Source organism: Protopterus annectens, chromosome 8.part0, assembly GCF_019279795.1.
Source record: "Protopterus annectens isolate FY-2018-M chromosome 8.part0, PAN1.0, whole genome shotgun sequence".
Lineage (NCBI taxonomy): Eukaryota > Metazoa > Chordata > Ceratodontiformes > Protopteridae > Protopterus > Protopterus annectens.
In genome coordinates, this window is record NC_056741.1 from 1,932,726,191 (window position 1) to 1,932,742,791 (window position 16,601).

The 16,601-nt window shown below is 40.2% G+C and overlaps 1 protein-coding gene across 3 annotated transcripts in view; it reads right to left on the reverse strand.

Annotated features, from left to right (window-relative positions):
* The window catches only part of LOC122809736 (capping protein, Arp2/3 and myosin-I linker protein 2-like), a 1,549,910-nt gene that overhangs the window by 504,195 nt on the left and 1,029,114 nt on the right, over positions 1 to 16,601 (reverse strand). The gene's annotated exons all lie outside the window — the stretch shown is intronic.

Sequence of the window (16,601 nt, forward strand, 5' to 3'; positions counted from 1 at the left end):
GCCAATGAGGAGCTTTGCTTGACATGAATGGGTAGTTTGTTCAAGCGTATGGGCAGTCTCTGGGACAGGAATCTATCCCTCCAGCATCTTCTGTTTATTGTGGTGACAAGGTTTAGGTCCCTGGAGTGTGTGGTTCGGAGAGACATACATACTTGTATATATATATATATATTTGCTGACAAAATCTTGTAAGAGTGATATCTTCACGTGATGGAATTCACTGACAATGAAGATATCATTGCTGCACCTACGTTGTTCTAAATGATAATAACAATACCGGACTTCTACCACATTACAAGCTGTCAGTGGAGTTTTGCTAATGTTAAATAAGCAGATCCAGGTACTATAAAACTGCACTAATCTAACAATGGTGGTATGACAGCAGCTGATACTGATTCACCAGCATCTTCATATGCTGTCACTGCTATATGCTTTACCAGTAAGATGAAAGGTTGTTGAAGAGCAGATCAAGTGGCCATAGTGGGAGTATGAGGTACTGTAGCTGTGATCTCCAGCACAGAAGGAGGGCAAGTACTATTCTGGCCTGTTTTACATACCTGGGTCTGAAGCCAAAAATGCTGCAGTTTATGTCTAGGAGGGTAAATCATACTCATTCTCAATCGAGAGGATGTGCATTGCCCTATGGTCCTTGCTACTTTGGATTCAGTGTAGGTCTGGTATCCATGGTACCCAAATAAGGATGCAGAATATACCAATATTTCTGAATACCTGCTAGACTGCAGTCTGGTCATCACTTATGATCTGATCTGCACCACAATATCCTCTTTCCCTTTCATCAAGATGAAGCAGACCCTCAGCTACTAATTTCCCCCACCCACCCATGTAGAACTCAAGTACAAGAGCTTGCATTCTATTCAGGGCAACTGGCATTACATATGTAAACTTTTTATGCCAGTGAGACAACAGTGAGTGTCAGAATATAATCAAATATGGTTTCATACTGACAAATGACAAATGTGACCTTCACAATTTACACTGAAAAATGTGCCAGCTGCAGGTCTGTGAAAACAGTAGTAAAAAATGTAAGTGCTGTGAGAATACCACTGACAGATTAAAAGTAGGCTCATAACTTACTTAATTATCCAAATTTTGTCTCTGATTTTAATGCACTACATTCAGGAATGCGATCCGATGATGATTACGTTCAAGGTGTTTTATCTTTCTTTAATTAGATTAAAAATCAGCAAACTTAGGGCCTAGAAATGAGGATCTACTTATACTATTCTACTGATGATGGCTGTTTGTGGGCTTGCTATTGAAGTCAGATATGACTAAACGACAATGGTAGAATGATGTGTGTGTGTGTGTGTGTGTGTGTGTGTGTGTGTGTGTGTGTGTGTGTGTGTGTGTGTGTGTGTGTGTCTGTGTGCATGTATATGTCTACATGTATGTATGCACGGATGCATGTGTGTTTGAGTGATGGGCCCATAATGTTATATTATGATGATGAGATTTAAATGGTGGCAGTGCAGTCGCTTTTACTGAATCCCACTATGGTGGACCATATAAAGTGAAGTTAATTACAATGACTTCTACTGTTCTCAGTATGTTTTATCCACAATTTGAAATTGTTGACGGGTTAAGTGTATGGGTTCAACAGAAGGATTTGGTTGTGAGGGAGCCATAATTCAGGGTTTGTTTTGTGCTTTTAGAAGTTGTTTCATTGTAATTATACTGCTTTTTGAAGCACAATACCACAGATGGGTGCTGGGAATAATTTTACCATTAGTAATCTGTGCCCTTTCTCCACGACTACGGCACCTAGGAAGGTCGCATATTTAAGTAAGGAGGGTGGGGAGCTCCAGGTGCAGAGGAGATTGTGTCATGAAAAACAAGACATATGTTTTTTATTTATTTATGTATTTAGCTAATTTCTTAGTTTTCAGTAAATGCAGCTTTGTTTCATAGATTTTTAACAAAGTCTATGTATTTGCTTTACTGGTAATGTGTTCAGTGATTTGGCCTGGCTCTAGATGATTGTCACTGTTAAAGTGACACCCTGAGCCCATGTGGAAAAAATGGGAACAGGGGGTTGTTGATAAATGGATAGATGGATTGTGTACCCCATGAGGATGAGAGGAGAAAAATCTCTTTTATGAAAACTCTTGATTCAAATCTTCAAATCATCAAATATAATGTTTGACTAAGTAGTGATATATAGATGAACACAAACAAACAAAAGAGGCATTTATTCAGTGGCAAATTAGGAAGCACACCTATCTGCCTCTCCCTAACATACACACCCACACACAAACCTGTTACTTTAATTAGTCATCTCTCAGATTGTTGCATTGCAGGCAATGCCAAATAATTTAGAAAATCGTCAATCTCCAATTCAACAGACTGCTTTTGTTAAGACACTTTCACCTAATTGCAAAAAAAAAATAAAAAATCTTTCAAGAAATCATGGGTCCATTCGACATATTGTACAGATGTCCATCAAGACTGTTCCAATCATAATCAGATTTTTGTTTCACAGTCCTACCTCCTGAATAAATGTCATGATATTGTTTTATTAAGAAATTCCTGATGTAAAGAAGAAATCACAGCTATCCATATCAATGATTACTTTTTGATCCCTAAAATCCTAAAGCTATCAGCTACTGTTAAGCTATATGCATCTGGCTAGAATAGTATGGAGCACCAATAGCAGGTTTTTGAAATGTACTTCAGCAAACATTTGGGTAGATTCAATAAACCCTACACTTTCCACTAAGACTGTGTGCACATCGAAACTAGCATACTGGTTTGCTTTCAGTAAGTGGCTCTACCACACTGTGTAGAGCCGCACAATCAAAGTAAACACCACAGTATGCTAATTACGACATAAGCAGCTCAATTGTATCCCAGTCAACCAATCCAAGATGGAGGAGCTATTCAACAGGCTATAAAGCAACCATGTAGACTCAGCACTGTTTTTCCCTGCAAATTCCAAAACCTATTAGAATATAGCCACTTAAAGCAGTCTACACAGAAAGAATATTAGGGGCTGCTGATGCTTCAATTCATGTCTATGTGCAACAGGCTGACTTCTATGTTGCTGCTAAGAGACCACAGAAAAGATGGAGAAGAGTTTTCAAACCCATTTAACTTATCACAATCTGCATGAGGTGAAAACTGTACAGCACTACAGGGTGGATAGAGACACACAACAGGAACTTTGCAACCTCTGTCATCCTCATCTCAGACCGAGGGCAAACCCAGGGTAAATAGAGGGAAACTAATACCAGTGGAGACAAGGGTATGAGTAGCACTTAGAATTTTAGCTACAGAAACCTTTGAGAGACCAACAGAGGACATGCTGGGAGTGTCACAGGTATCCAGGATCCTCCATAAAATTCTGAATGCTATGCTCCAACATGCCAGTGACTGCATATATTTCCTCCGTACTCCTGAACACAGGGCCATAAATATTCAGGGGTTCTACCCTGTAGCACACTACCCTGAAGTACTGGATTCCACAGATTGTACACATATAGAAATCAAGACACCACCTGGGAAAAAGGGAAGCATCTACATAAATAGAAATGGCTTCCATTCTATTAACTGCCAAGTCATGTGTAATGCTAAGGGAATCATCTTGAATATGTATGCTGGCAACCCAGGTAGTTACCATGACTCACATATCTGGCATACCTCCCAACTGTATCAGATGTTCACTGGGGGGGATATCCCACAGGGTCATTTACTGGGGGATGCATGAGTACACACAGCCGTGGCTGATTACTGCCATCAGAAATGCGCACACACCCACTGAAGAACCTCATAATGAGGCACACGATCAAACCAGAAATATCAGAGATTGTGTGTTTGGACTGCTGAAGTCGCAGTTCCGGTGCCTAGATACAACTGGGGTAGTCCTGCAGTACAATCCACATACATGTACTGAAATCTTCTCCATTTGTCCCATCCTACACAACATCATCCTGAGAAAGCAGCTTCAGCAGGATCAGCAAGGGGATGGCACATACAACCCACCACTAATGGCAAGGTCACCAGAGCCAAATGCAGGTGAGGAGATGGGGAACCAGCAGCTGCTGTGAGTGTAGGCAAATGTAGGTGAGCTCAATATGCCCTTACATTGGTTAAGAGGCAACGCATAGCACACTCACTCACTACCTAAGGGGCTAAAACTTTCCTCCTATGCAAATACATATAGTAACATTGATGTCAGGCAATGCTAACAACCTTTACCTACCCATGTAATAGCTGTGTACACCTAGCATCAGATAGACTCAGCCCTGAACTAAAACTGTAGCCACTGATGGATTTACAAGTTAAGTGTTGAACCTGGAGTATTAAAACAAAATTATGTAATAATACAAATGTCTGGCATATCCTTGCATGTTGTTACTTCGTAATGTAAGTAAGTAAAAGGTGGGTGATGTACAGCAATGTCTTCAATATTTGACAGCACAGACGTACGTGAATACATGCGTCCTTTATCAAATGATAGACCTCAGACAGAAAAGAATCACAAATTCATACCTCTCAAAAGTACCAATGGTCAGCGAATGTCATCAATTTGGCCTCATACATATGTACTGGCAAATAATTAAAGACAGAAGTTTATTTATTTATTTATTTTATTTACTGCATTGGTTTACCGGGAAAGTGGGCCATAAAGTTCCCATCTGCAGTGGAGGCCGGCGGAGAAAAGCTCCACAGAGATACACAGAGATGTATATATACAATTAACTAAAGCACAGGATACAGTGCCAAAGTCCCACAGAGGTAACGTACATACAATTACATAAAGCAAAACAAATAGTACAATACATGCTATGAGAAGAAATACAAATACAAGATAACAGTTGTGTGGTTTGAGTTGATAAAATCTTGAGTTGCAATGACATATATATACAGTTTGTTAACAAAAACATATCAATAACAGATTAAAACTGCCTAGGAGTTTGGTAAACCAAGAAAAGGAAAAGTTAGAAGTTAATGAAACACATTTCAGTTTCAGAATTCATAACCCTCAGAAGATTCTTAAAAATACTGATGGAAAAACTGTTTTAATTCTATCAACTGTCTAACTTTGTAAGACCAAAAATATGTACAAAGTACAGTTTGCAAAACAACATCACAAACACAGATATACTAATCACTAAGTCAGCTATGCACCCTGAGGAAGAGATGCAAAGCTAGAAAACAAGGATTTGGCACAGTTACTATCACTTGCACAGGGTGTTGTGTGAGAAGGGCGGGAAGCCTTCGTTGACACAAATGGCGACTGAGACAGAATGAGCTTTAAGCTTCATGGCTCAACCATGTAACTGTTGTGTGTGTGTGTGTCTGTATGGGCTCTCCAGGTGAAATAAGGTGTAAGAGTGTCTGCAGGAACACAGCCAAGCTCTGTGGTAGCTCTACATCTTAGTATGTCGACAGGAGTCAGCCATGCATGGTAGGCATGGCAGTTTATTGTTGTTGCACCATACCACGAGAACTGGCTCTGCAAGAAGTTGCACTGGCATGCCAACACTCATGGTCAGATACACTGCTGCTACCTGAGTATGAGTGATGTCTGTTGGATTAGCTCTCCTCATGAGTACACACAGGACCATAACCCCATGGCCTGCTACATCCGGGCATGGACACCTCAACCACTGACAGAGCAGTGGAACTAGTGCTACTATGATACTGTGAATGGGCATATCTACGTTGGCTAACACCAGATGATGTGGCTGACCTATACCCACGTGGATGCCATCTCCCTCCCAGCAGATGTTCCATCACAGACACTACACATTCCAATGTGTCACTCACCTGATCCATTCAGTCAGCAACATGAAGGAGGCATGTCATCCTGTGCCACATATACAACGTTAAGCATTTCTCTGGAGGACATATTTGAATGTGCCTGTGCCTCCAGGATGGCCCTAAACATATGTTGAGTGGCACAGGAAGACACACTTGGATCAGGTGGAGGATGGACAGCAGGCCTCTTCCAAGCACCCCTAACAACCCTCCTGCATGGCAACTCACCCAAACCTTGGCTATGGCCAGAGTCAACAGGCATTGAAGCCACAGTAACCACACTACATATCGAGTATCACACCCTCTACCTGTCCAACATCTGACGGCTCATTGGAATGGGATGGCATAGGCCTACTGGCTGTGTCCGATGTGTCAAACTCAGTGTCAGATTTGGCTTCTGGACACTCCCCTGCCTGTGCCTCTGTTTGCCCACCATCATCATCAGAGTCTGCTGATACTCTGACATCAGCTGGTAAGAGTCCTACACTTCCCCTTTCAGGATCACCTGTGATAATAAGCAACAAACACAGGAAAGAAATGAATACCTACACTACTATAGTCCAGTATATGCTAACAAACTAACAGTGGTGCCACTATTACAGACAGTACAGTAATACACATAACAGTCCTGACACTCACATCACACATATGGATAAAATAAATAATTCTTTGAACTGCTCATCAGTACTGACATAAACATGTTTGGCTTACCACGTGCAGATGACTCTAGGGTCCCTATAGAGGATGATTCTGGAAGAAGTTAAGCAAAAGATAAGGATATCATCATCACAATTAACAGTAACACAGGAGGTTAAAACCTTTTTGCCTTTTATATGTCCATTAATGATGCTTTTAACAAGAACTTAGATGACATGTCCACCCCAAGCCCATGTGTAATCAACCAGAATGTGTTAAATGTACCAATCTACAACTATCCCCCTCAAGCAAATTTATATTAAACGGAACTTAAGTATTTAGTCTCATTCAGTGACCATCAAACTACTTTCTTACTTAAATACAACTCCCACCACCTCCAAAGTCTTATACTTCAAACAATTAGAAACAAAAAACACTTTAACCCCACTAAATTCAGACAAGAACTAAAGCTTTATAATTGGTCTGACCTTTATAACCTTCCCTTAAACGAAGCTATTAAACACTTCAACTCCACCTTCTTAGATATATTAAACAGACATGCCCCTGCAACAACTACTAGAGAAAAGTAAAAACCAGTTCCATGGTAATCTAGGGAAACTAGGCAAAATAATAGCTGAAAGAAATAGAACCTGGACAACCTGGAGGTCCAATAAAAGCCCTAGTACACAGCAAGCCTACCAACAGATTAGGAATCTAACCAAGAAACTAGTTATCCTAGACAAGGGAAACTACTTCATTACTCATCAAAACTAACACATGAATAATCCTAAGAAATCCTGGGCAGGTTTAATCAAGTTACTACACCCTGGTAAACCATTACCCCACCCCCAACATCAAGTTTAACAAAATATAACATAGCTGAATCATTCAATACATCCTTTACTGAAACCGTACAAACTCTAGCCCAACAACACCTCACTGTCACTAGAACAGGTGTCCACACCTCCACTAACTACATGCCCAGTTTTAAATTGCAACCCACCCCAACCTACTACATAAGAATACTACTATCCCAGCTAAAACCCACAACACTAGGAGCAGATTCCCTCCTCAATGAATTTCTAAAATTGGCAGCAGCAGAAATAGCTGTACCAGTTTCTATACTAATCAATAGATCAATCACTGAAGCTACAGTGCCCCTGATTTGGAAAACTGCCTATATCATACCTCTTCACAAAGGGGGCTCTTCCTATGACATATCCAACTACTGACCAATCACAATTCTATCTCCACTGGCTAAAATATTAGAAAAATGCATCCACCATCAATTAATGTCCCACCTTATAAATCAGGAACTCATATCTCCAACTCAATACGGTTTCTGTCCAGGTCATAGTACCACCACAGCTCTGTTAACATTCACAGATACCATAAACCATAACAGGAGCAATGGTAAACTTTCTTCTGCCCTTTTCTTAGACCTATCAAAAGCCTTTGATATGGTTAGCCATGACAAACTCATCTGCCACCACAAAAACCTAGGCTTAGACAACCAATCAATCTCCTGGTTCGAAAACTATCTTAGGGACAGGCAACAAGCTGTACAGTGGAACAATAACTTGTCTCCACTTTTATCAGTCACTCTTAGGGTACCTCAGGGATCAATACTGGGTCCCTTGCTATTCTCAGTTTTTAGAACAAGCTCCACTCAGTGGCAAATAGCACTAGCCTTATCCAATACGCAGATGATTCCACTATAATATGCAGTGCCTCAACCCTGCAAGAACTACGCAATAAAACTCAGGATAATTTCCACTCAGTTGAAAACTCGCTCACTGACAATGGCCTCATTCTTAACCCCAAAAAGACCAAGATCCTGCTATTTCACCCCTCACAAAATACCAGCCTTACCGCCACTTTCAATATCCACTCTAAAAATGGTACACTTATCACACCCGAATCCAACACAAAACTACTAGGCATCACCATTGATAACAAGTTAAAATTTGATATCCACATTAATCTAGCTATTAAAAACACTCACAAAAAGCTAGGTAGTCTCTACAAACACAAATCCTTCCTGACCCATACTGCTAAGACCACAATTGCTCACACTCACTTGCTCTCAACATTACTTTATGCATCCCAATCCTAACAAATCTATCCAAAACAGAAACCAGCAAACTTGCAACCTGCTATAATTAAATAGCCAAATTTGCTAATAACTTATCTTTTAGAACCCATCACTGTCATAACCTAAAACAATTGGACTGGCTTGAACTGCCAAATTTACTAATCTACAATCAACTTATCATCACTTATAAGCTGCTCTCCCACTCAAATAAAACACCATCTTTAAGCAACTTAATTCAGCAGTATTCCTGTCCTAGGCAACTCCACTCCCCAGATAAGTTACTATTAACAGTTACTAGATCTCACAACCATGCCAGTAACTCCCTCTACTCATCTTACATATCCAAAAATTGGAACTCCCTGCTTTCATCCACTACCCTGGAATCTTCTCTATCCAAATTTAAAAAAATCTATCAAAAGCCATCTCAACAACAAATGGTTATGTCCCTGCTCCATACCAGACTAACTTCAGTCCTACTCCACTACTGCAGTAACGTTTGCCTTAAACACATTGTCTCCTGATAGGACTGCACAGTCTTATCAATACTACATTCAGATGCATGATGTGACTCTAGATATTTAACATACTTTAATATTGTTTGTATATGTATTGATTATTCTATATGTCTTTGTCAATGAATTAATAATGTGTGCTCATCTATATGGTCTGGTTGTACATACTAGAAACATGTTAGAATATTTTGTTTGTATGTCTTGCATATATGTTTCTTTGGAGCTTTTCTCTCTGGGCCTCCACTGACAATAGACATGTATCCAGTTGGACTATCCTGGTTAACAAATGTAAAATAAAATAAATAAATAAATAAATAAATACATAAATAAATGTATTTGGCATTTGTTTGTCAGGAAAGTCCGACTGGATCATGAGGTGCCCATTTTCAGCTGAGGCCCGGGGAGAAAAGCTCCAGATATATATGGTTAACAGAATGAAAAACTAGACAGACATAATAAAGTCATAACATTCAAGCACAAATAAGAAAACAACACATTAGTTTGTCAGAGTGAGACCTTGACAGACATAGTAAAGTCATAATATTCAAGCACAAAATTTGAAAAACTGCACATTAGTTTGTCAGAATAAAAACTCAACAGACATAATAAAGTCATAGTGTTCAAGCATAAATTTTATGGAAAGCCTGATAATAGGAACATGCAGTATTATTTACATACAGGATGATTATCATAATGATTATTAATATTATAGAGGTCATGAAATATGGCAACAGATTATATTGCTGAAGGCATAGAACAGTACGAGTAGAGAAGGGTAGGGAGTTATAGAGGGGCTAGTAGGAATAGATGTGGAAAAGGTATGAGTGTAACCTCAGGGGAGTATATGTAGAGGAAGGGAGGGTAAGGTAAGTTAATAGTGGGGATACAGAAAGTAGAGGTAGAAAAAGGTATGAGTACCTCAGCCTGAGCTTGTACAGAAGCAAATCCAAGTTTTGTTGCAGTATTCTTTTATGGAAGTTTTGAAGGAGTGTAGGTTAGTAGCAGTTTTGATAGTTAAAGGAAGGGAATTCCATAGTTTTGCCACACAGCAGGAGTAAAGGTTTAGGCCTGAGGTTTTGTTAGGTTTATAAGTTGTGAGGAGATGTTTATCTTCAAATGTGAGATGTTTATTTGGGATATAAAAGTTGATTAATGGGCTAAGAGCAGGACAAGCTAGTGGGTTGTGGATGATTTTGTATACTGTAGTAGGCTGTACGTACTGCCGGTAGAAGGGGAGTTCAAGCCTTCTTCTTAGGGAATGTAGGGCTTTACAGTGATGTTAGATGGGTTGTGTTTATGGCAAATTTGGCAATTTTGTTATAGCAGCTTTCTATTTCATAGGTTGATACTAGGCTATCTGCCCTAGGGCATTTACAAGCCTAGCTAGAGTGTGTTTGGCTTTCGCCACCCTTTTTAGATTAGTTGACTGTGCCTCTGTATAGTAGGTCACAGAAGATAGCCCATTTAAGGTTAGTTTACCATGCCTCTGTCTAGCAGTGACACAGAAGAGATCCCAGGGGTAAATTTACGATCTCCCATCCAAACGTCAAGATTCTTCTTGAAGAGGGTCATTGAGGGGCTCTGTCTAACATGGATTGGGATTTTGTTCCAGAGTGAGGGCAGCCTCTGGGATATGAATCTGTCCCTCCAGCATGTTCTATTTATTTCTGTGCTGAGGTTTAAGTCACTGGAGCATGTAGCTCTGATGGATTTGGATTTCTTGAAGTGGAGCATGTCCATTAATTCTGGGTTGGACATGGCTTTATACGTCAGGCACAGGTCACCTCTGAGTAGGCAGTAAGCAACTGAGTAGAGCTGGAGTTTCTTTCGCCTAACTGCATAGGGCATCTGTTTGAGTCCCCTGATCCTCTTGGTGAGGTACTTTTGGGGTCTTTCGAGTTGTAGCAGGTGCCGGGTAAGGTACATCCCAAATGGGGCATTGTATTCAATTATGGGCCTGATGATTGATGAGTAGAGGGGCACAATGACCTCTCTTGATCTAGATGTGAACCCCTTCATGATAAGGTGGTCTATATAGAATGTCTTTCTAACCACTTTGGCAATGTGATTGTCAAAGGAGAGATTGCAATCTACTTGGGTCCCCAAATCCCTAATTACTTCTTCCGTACTTAATGGATTACCACCTATGTGGTAATTTGTGGGCACTTTGTTTTTCCCAAAGGGGATGACTATGCACTTTTTGGCATTTAGCTTTAGGCCATGGCTCTGGCACCAGTTATCCGTCTCTGTGAGACCTTTTTGGAGGATGCTTGTGTCAGCCAGCGAGTCGATTATGGCCCCCAGTTTGCAGTCATCTGTAAACTTTGTCAGCCATAGTCCTCCTGTGTTAGCCTGTACCTCAGAGAAATATATACCGAACAAAAGAGGTCCCAGGACTGAGCCTTGTGGGATGCCACTTGTAACTGGTTTAGAGTCTGACATGGCACCTGCAATTCTGACCATGTGGGTTCTATCCCTAAACCAGTTTGCAACCCATCTTGTGACATAGGGGTTGATATTTAAGTTGGTGAGCTTATTTATGATACCCGAGTGGGGTATTGTGTCGAAGGCTTTTGCAAGGTCAAGGTAGGCTATGTGGACTGCTTTCCCTTCATCTATGGCCTTGGTGACTGTTTCAAAGAAATCGACCAGGTTCAAGAGGCAAGATCTGCCCTTAACAAAGCCGAATTGGGTAGGATCCAGTGCTTGGAGGTTCCCAATGTCTTTGTTTATGAGTTCCATGATGATAGGCTCCATAGCTTTGCAGACCAGGCTAGTTAAGCTTATACGGCGATAGTTTCCGGGGTCTGTTGTGGCACCACCTTTATGGAGAGGGACCACTGTTGCTGTACACCATTCTTTGGGTACATATCCTGTTGTAAGGCAGAGATTGAATAGTGATTTTAAGTGAGGGTTCAGTTCTTCTTGGAGCTCGTGTAAAACGCAGCCCGGGACACCGTCCGGTCCCATTGATGCTGTGTTTTTTGCTTTGGTGAGGGCAGCTCTCACCTGTGCATCTGTGATGTCAGGGAGGCTATACTCTGTTGGGATAGTCATTTGCTCATTTGGGGGGGAAGGGGGGGTGTTTGCACTGAACCTGTCTGCCAGGATGCTGGCAATGTCTGTGGGTTCAGTGTATTTTTTGTCATTTTACACTAACTCAGAGCATATCTGGGAGTTTCCACCCAGGTTTCTGACATAACTAAAGAAGGCCTTGTGATTATCTTTATTTTCTTTGGGGGGTCTGTAAGTTAGTTAGAATTGCAGCTCCATATAACAGTGAGGGAAAGAAGTAGGTTTTGGCCAGGGTAATTTTCATAGCTGTTGTGAGGAAGTTTGTATTTCTGTCTAGCATGTCTAGTTTTTGGTGAATTTTTTATACTTTTTTTGTTGCTGAACCAATTCAATTTCACTATTATTGAATTTTTCTAAAATTATGGGCTTCCATCCTACAGTTTAATTTTATATTTCTGGTGATTGAATTCTGGTGTTTATTGAAAATTACTGATTTACATTATTGCAATCATTTTACTTATTATTAAATGTTCTTCATTACTTTACACTGTGGCTGGGCAATCAGTGTGTTCTTTAGAGATTAGAGAGTGTTTATACCTGTCTGGTACTCCCCAGGTCACCTCAAATGCCTGGCTGCTTCTAGTTATAGTTATCATTTATTTTGATATCTAACTTTTAATAACTGATCACCCTTTGAAGGGAGTGTAAACCTGTCTGACTCTGGTGGCAGTCTGTACCATTTGTATTGGGGTGGGAACACAGCTGGAAATCTGTGTGAGGCTTCTCATAAGTGTTAGAACGTGATATTTAAATTTATTTTGAGTGTGAGTGAGTCAGACGTCTTAAACTGGAACACATTGCTCTGAAGTATATGAAAAGGGATTACATTTGGGGTGGACAGAGGTATACAGTCCAGTCCCAGGAAAATAGAGCATGTTCCTGTTATGCTCTTAAGGGAAGTTGTGGAATTTTACTCTTGCGTGCTCTGTGCTCTGGTGTTTTCTGTGATGCTCCCTCACTGGAGTCAGTGGTGAAGATTGAGGCTCCTTAATTACTGTCCTGGGTTTTAAGTGGGGGACATCACATTACTGGTGGCAGTCCAGTGGGATATTAACCTGAAATTTTTTCGATATCATTTATTGGAATTATTGTGGGCAATATTGACTTTATACTGTTTGGATATTAACCTGATGTCACATTATTGGTGGCAATATGGTGGGATATTAACCAGACATTAAACAGTAATGGGCCAAGGATGGATCCTTGAAGTACAGCTGTGTGTGTGTGTGTGGGGGGGGGGTGACATGGAGAGATAGAGCCCTGCTATTTTACTGCTTTCTGCCTGTCAACAAGGTAGCTAGAGAATCAATGAAGTGAAGAGGAGGACAGACCAATGCTGGAAAGTTCTTTAAGGAGTTTGGGGTGAGATACCATGTCAAATGCTTTTAACAAATCTAGAAATATTGCAGATACTAGTTTGTCGGTGTCATGGACTTTTTTGACAGAGTCAGTGAAAGATAATAAGGCTGTTAAGGTACTGCGTGCAAGTCTAAAGCCATGTTGAGTGCAGGAAGATAGGTTGTTGTGTGTAAGATGGTGGAGAAGTTGTAGGTGCACGCATTTTTCGAGAATTTTAGAGAGGGTGGACAAGATAAAAATAGGACGAAAGTTTGTGATGTCAGTGGAGCTGCCTCCCTTATGTAAAGGATAATGTGTGATCTTTTCCATAGGTTAGCAACATGTGATTCAAATATGGATCTGTTAATTAAGATGCAATCGGGGAATCCTATTGCCTCTGCGGTAAGCTTTAAGTATTCTGGTGGGAGGTTGTCTGCTGAGGTTGAGCAAGGTGTCACTTTTTGTAGATGTTTTTTTTTATTTGAGATAAAGGAATATGTATGTAATGTGTGGGGAGTGTGGAGGCTAGTACTGGGGTATTAGTAGAAGTAGTGAGTTGAGTAGGATGTGCAGGGTTTACTTTTAAGTTGGATATGAACTCTATAAAGTATATGTTAAATTTGGTGGTTGTTTGAAGAGGTGGTATATTGTAATGGATTGAGATTACTTTTATTTCCTGGGTTGAGTAGTGATGTTACACAGGACCAGAATTCCTTAGGGTTGTTTTTGTGGTTATCTTGAATGTGGGAATAGTATGATTTTTTATCATGCAGTATTTGTCTTTTTGTTTGCTTGATATCTGTATAACTGAAGATTTATGCCATTTTATTCTTTAGCTAGGCAGTCCATGCTTTGTCCCTGTCTTTCATTAGAATTTTACATGATTTGGTAAACTATGGGGCATGGTTATTTTTTATTCTTTTTTGCTGAGGGGCTAGAGAGTTAAGAATGCTTAGGAAGATGCTGTTGAAAAGTTCAACTGCATCATTAAGGGGAAGTATTTTTAGGATGGACCACTCTATAGCTATTAGAGTTTCATTAAATACCTCTGCTGAATTCTTTTATAGGTTGTGTATAGTTTTGAACTTGTGTTGCTTTGTGAGTTGAGTGATACTCCTGTGAGTATAAGCTGGTAGGTGGTCTCTTAAGGAGTCAGAGAGTGGGCCTGAGGATGTAAAGGTAGAAGGTCTCAAGACTAGTATCCATCCAAGATGGAGTGTTGGATGTTATTTTTGCTATATCTGGTAGGAGTATTTATAAACAAAGTAAAGCCACGGAGATTTATATTGTTTGTTGTGTGGTATGAGGTTAGAGTCTGCCAGCCAATGTTAACATCCTCTAGGATAATGGTTTCATTTGGTATTGTTTCAGACATCCAGGAATATTTTCTAGAATGGGAATGTTTTGCCCAGGAGGGATGTATAAAACAACTATACAGATGTTGTTAGATGAGTTAAGTTTTAGAAATGTTATAAGAATTTTGGCTGTGCAGAATTTTGGTATAGTATTGGAGTATGGGGGAACTACCAAGTTGTTAGGGAAAATTGGGCTATTCCACCACCTTTTTATGTGCCCTGTCTACTCTGATAATGCTGTAACCAGGGGGAAGCATTTCAGTACTTTTTATTTCTGGTTTTAGCCAAGTCTCTGTAATAGCAAGGATGTCTGGGTTAGACTGTGTTATCCAGGCATGACATAGTGTCAGTTTATTGCACATGCCCCTGATAGTAAGTGAGATACATTTTAGTTTTTTTGTCCATGTAGTAGGAATGAAATCTGGGTTGGGGGTGAATGTCCCCACACAAGTTTAAGGCAGTGAAAGAATGTCTAGTTGTTTTAATAGTTGTAAGCAATTTGGGTATTTGTATTAGTTTAAGGTTGCAGTGCTTAGTCCTGAGGACTTTAGGGTACAAATAGAAGAAGATCGGTATAGAGATCAGTGTTGGGGTTATTTGGGAGAAGCTTGTGGTGGAGGGATTGAGTGGTAATGATGAGGTAGTAGTAATATTTTACTATACAAGAAGTATTTAACATTTGAGATAGGTAAGCCTACATGGACGCTCTACCTGGTACATACTTGTTCTCCCTGGAACAGGAGCACCAACATCAATCACATTCTATTCTGCATTTTCCACTGAGCTCTCTGGATTCCTAACAGTGGAGACATTTGGTGTTGGTGGTAGCCCTGTAGCAGCTTCCCCCATAGCCATCCATTCTTGGGCCACGGCAGCTGCTTTCTTCTGGGCTGATGAAATCATGTCAGTGGCACTGTGATGCACCTGATCATATGTCCTCCTCTGACCACCTACTGAATTTACATCAGCCAAATTTACACTCTTCCAGACATATTCCTATGTCCCCTGCCAAACAGAAAGGCACCATGTAATCTAAATGCTTCAACAATCCCTTCATTCTCAGGGTCACTGAAGAGGGGTTGCAGGGATTGGGATGTCTGATAGTGCTAGGTGACATAAAATACAAAAGAAGGATAATACATATAAGTATCTTAAAAATAAAAGTCCTGCTTTGATATAACACATAGAAAGTATTTTTTCAATATCAGCCACTGCAGAAACAAAAAGAAAACAGTCAAGATATTCAAATATAAAACAATTATGTGGATGTAGCATATTACAATCACAGACAAAGCAAGGTTGGATCCAAAACAAGGAGAGTAACAGCAGCAAAGCAAAGCTCTGTACAAACAATTTTGTTTGTGCCAACACAGAAATGGAACTTGGCTCCCCACCCCCAAAACAACAGGCAAATGACACATTTTGCTAACAAACCATCAGTGAATTGCTAAAAGTGCTATCAAACAAACTGTCCCAAAAAATGTGTACACACTTACCACAGAGCATTCAATTTTATGTAATTGCCAGTTATGTCTACCTGTGTCCAGCACTCCCATAGAGGTGTCCACGCGCCATCCTAGATGGCTAACACCCTGGTGTCATTGATAGTATAGGACAGTTACATTTCACTGAAATAACAATAGGAGAGTGTAAAGAGAAAAACAGTTTTAATATTAGCACTAGTGATGACAGTACTAAGGCCGTGTATCTGAGAAAGTAAAATGCCCTGACAAACATGCCTATGCCATCAGTAAACTTCTAAGAAGTGCATACAGATAAAAGTAGCATTTGCTAATGCACATGTATATA